A 4,227-nucleotide genomic window follows, 5' to 3' on the forward strand; every position below is an offset into this window, starting at 1 on the left:
ATATTTAGCCAGGTACACCAACCAATGCAAAAGTTACTAGAATACTTTGGATACATTATTCTTTTGCAAGTTTCCGTTCTTCTTTGAGGCTTTGAGATGATAATGAACATGGTATCACCATAAGTAAAGTCAGAATTAGGACAGAGATCATCCCAAAGGCTGGTTAGGTTACCTAGCCATATGTACAAAAGTATCCAACGTAAATAAAAACCAAATGTTCTTTTTAAAGTACTTTTAAGTAAAAAGCAGTGCCTTGGAAAGTTCTGGTGGTTCTGTTTTCTTCCGACCCTGTTGCCAGTTCACTTCTGGTTTTGGTGGGGTGGTGGGAAATACACACCATCTGCGAGTAGGGCTGCCCTCTCCTCCTTGTCGATCCTCTGGTGTCAACATTATCATCATCATCTTAGCTGCCCGCGTGCCGGTAGCTGCCTCTGCTTCCTCTTCATCTACGTCATGGTAGCCTCCTGCTCCCCATTTCATCATTAGCATCCCCATTGGCAGGCACATCTCTTCCATTTTCTGTCTGCTTCATGATGTCCTTCTTCTCCTTCAAGTCTTTGGTGGTGATCCTGGAGCTCGTGTCCACGGCTTTGTTGGGCATAATGGAGCACGGAGGTGATCCCATACAATAGATGAAAAAAGTGAGTTCTAGAAGTCTGGCAAGAAAGCTGCCAGTTGGGGCTATGAAGAGAGGGTGGTGAAGGTGGGTTCGGTGAGCAGTGAGCGGGGCCCCAGAACAAGGCAGCAGATAGTCACATTCAAGATGCTTATGTCATTTAGGTTAGCTCTGTTCTAGTCAGCTCTGTTCTGTACTTGTACCGTAATTTACGCATCCACTGATTGAATACTAAACTTATGTATTCAGTTGTTGATAATTATGAACAAAACTTAAATATCATATATGTACCAGTATTGGCTTAAGTTTCAGAATCTGTTCTTAAGTGTCTGATAACTTCCATCCTGACGATTCTGAGTAGAAAAAAAATTAAGCTTAGCTTCACAGAAACTCCCCAAATGTGATCCCAAAACATGCCTTTCCACTCCATCTACAGTCATGCATGAGTATTCTGGTGGATTCTACTTGCAGCCACACTTTGAACTAACAAACGATTCTCCTTTGATTTTTAAAGGTTCTAACAGGTGTGCAGTGCCACCTCTGTTTTTATTGTCCAACTTCTTCCAGTTTGCTCACAGCACACGACACTGAGGCTGTTTGTGAGGTTAGTTGCCGTTTACATGTTTTCTTAGTGATTGTCTTATTGGTCTCCATACAGTGTTCTGCTGAGATTTCAAATAAATCTGAATTATCACTGTTTTCTTTCATAAATCATGCTTCACATAGATAAACTCATTAAAATATCAGTGGTCACATAGATTTTCTCCTACAAAGATTATACTTACATAATTTATATTTAAGACAAATTCATTTTGAATTCTTAAAAATTACTAGATTCATTTATTTATTCAGGCTCTCTCTCTCTCTCTCTCTCTGTGTGTGTGTGTGTATGTGTGTGTTTCTTTCTTTGCTTATTTTTTTTGGGGGGGGGCAGGAATGCCACAGTGTTTTGTTTGTAGGTCAGAGGGCAATATGTAGGAATCAGCTCTTTCCATCCACCACATGAGGCTTAGTTAAGCTCAGGTCATCAGGTTTACATCCACTGAGCCATCTTAATGTCTATTTTTTTTAAAAAAAATAATTTTTATTTTTATTTTATCACACACACACAAGTGTTTTGCCTGCATGTATGTTTATACATCACAGGCTTTCATGCAGTAACTTCCCAGGCCAGAAGAAAGTATGGAATCCCTAGGCCTGGAGTTCCAAATGGTTGCCAGTCACCATGTGAGGGCTGGGCTTTGAAACATCTAGAAGAACAACCAGTACTTTAAACTGCTGAGCCATCTCTCCAGCATCCTTCACCGACTTTTGAACTGACATTATAAAAAGTATTAAAGATCTATGACAATTTTTTCTTTACATGCTGAAGTTTAAACAATTCAAAACCAATCTTTTCTTCATTGAATCACCTTTGTTCATTTGTCAAAATTAGCTTAGATACCAGTTTTGATAAGTTATATCTCAAAGTTGAATAATATACATGTCACTGTTTAGTCTAATATTTTACATCGTTGCTAATTTTTTTCTTAATGCAGCCCTTTTAGTGTTAAGTATCTGATCCTTCTTAGTATCCTTCCTAACACAGAAGAAACCATATCCGAATCCTGTAATTGTAACACTCAAGGAGCTGAGGCAGGAGGATTGCAAATCTGAGACCAGCCTGGATAATTTAATGAGCTACAGGAAAATGGATGAGAAAGGGAGCCTTATCATAATCATAATGTGAGTGAATAAAATACTGTGCCTAATAACAGACTGTTAATACCAGTAGATACTAATTTATCCTGGGTTACCTTGCATTATGGCACATATGCATGTGACAAAATATGTTAGTTCTGTTTACTTGAGACTCAAGTATATTCCTTCTTGGTATTTGTCTACTTCAGGAAAAAATTGGTTCTAAGTGTAGTGTAGAAGAAAGAAGGCTAAGAAGGTCTTAATTTACTGAATAAAATCTTTAGTAGCCTATTGTTTTATCCATAATTTTAGGAAAATTAAGCAAGCTGGTAGCAATGAATTAGTAGAAAAATTAGCTTTGAGGAAAACATAAAGTGTCTATTTATTACTTTAGAAAAGTTTGAGTTAATTTAGAGAAAGAGCCACCAGGGGTGTATGCTATGAGGCTAAAGCATCTTCTTTTGCATTATTTTCAAAATCATAGATTTGTTTTGTAACAAAGAGTTGAAAAACACATTCCTCTTAGCTTTGTGATTTCTATCTTAAAATATTCCTGCCATATTTTCTCAGCTTCTTTTTTCCTCATTTAATTATCACACCTTGTGAAAAGTATCCAATTCTAGTGTTTATTCTGTAACTGTGTTAATAACTGGTAGCACATTTCAGAAAGACAGTGACATCAGATTGGTGTCAGCCAAGGGAGTGGATATATGAAATGGGTTTTTGTTCATGGGTATTTGTGGTTGATCATTGAATCTATTTCAGGATCTATGGAATAGAAAATCTAACAACAGAAACACAAATCATGATGGCCACAGAGTGACATTTGCTGATTGGCAAGTCCTGAAGAAGGGTGGTAGGTTTAAGGACACTGAATCATTTCTTGTTTGGCAGGGGAGGTGAATGGAGAAATTTTCTATGCCCTTGCCAGTACATTGCAGACTTTACTTTTAATGTAATTGTATTTTATTCTCCTTTGTATAAGGAATGCTTTAAAATGTTGAAAAGTAATTAAGCACCTACAGCTTGAACCTACAGGGACAAGGAAACTGAATAAGTTACAATGAAATTATTAATTAAACTTCTTTGAAACAGGCTTCTAACTTGGCCTCTATATTTCATCTAAAGCTTATTTAGTGTACTCTCTAGTAGCTTAACCAGAGACATCCATGTTACACAGTGCCATGGATATTTCCAGGGTCATAAAATTCCACAAGAACAAAGTGTGCTCCATGTAATGACATCTTCAATAAATGTTCAATAATTGAATTAGTAACAACCAACAAAGGCTCATGCTTAGGCACTTCTGTTACATAATTGAACTCAAGTTTCCAAAGCAATTCTTTCATTGGTAAGAAAGTAGCAATTTCACTATACACAATTATTCCTATATACACATATATTCCTATGCTTGGGATAAATCATTATTTTAAAATATTAAAATATATCCATTCTTTTTCATTCTCAGGGCACTTACCTGTTTATATTGAATTCTTAGAAGTATTGATAACTGTTATATTAGTTGTATTGTGAACTTTTAAAATATATAATAACTCATGAAAACAAAATTAGAATTTTAGAACTGAAATGGTATGCATAAAGTCAAAAGCATGGTCTGTTTATATATTCTTTGCATGTGTAGATGCTTATGGAGATCAGAGGTTGACATTCAGTATCTCCCTCTATGGGTCTCTACATTATTTTTTGAAACAGTCTCTCAATAAATCCAGGACCTAACTGCTTTGGCTAGATTGTCAACTGTGAGTGTCCAGAATCTGCCTGTTTCTACCTCCCAGTGTTGGGGTTCCAGGCACATGCATCATGCTGAGCTTTTAAGTGGGCATTGGGCATCTAAACTCAGCTCCTAATGCTTGTGTAGCCAGTACTTTAAAGTCCAGTAAACAAACTTCCCAGACAACCTATGTTTTTAA

General features: G+C 36.6%; 1 pseudogene; it reads right to left on the bottom strand.

Annotated features, from left to right (window-relative positions):
- Positions 1-223: 223 nt before the first annotated feature.
- Positions 224-879, bottom strand: LOC114701351 (annotated as a pseudogene).
- Positions 880-4,227: the final 3,348 nt, after the last annotated feature.

The sequence above is a fragment of the Peromyscus leucopus genome, chromosome 6 (genome assembly GCF_004664715.2).
Source record: "Peromyscus leucopus breed LL Stock chromosome 6, UCI_PerLeu_2.1, whole genome shotgun sequence".
NCBI lineage: Eukaryota > Metazoa > Chordata > Mammalia > Rodentia > Cricetidae > Peromyscus > Peromyscus leucopus.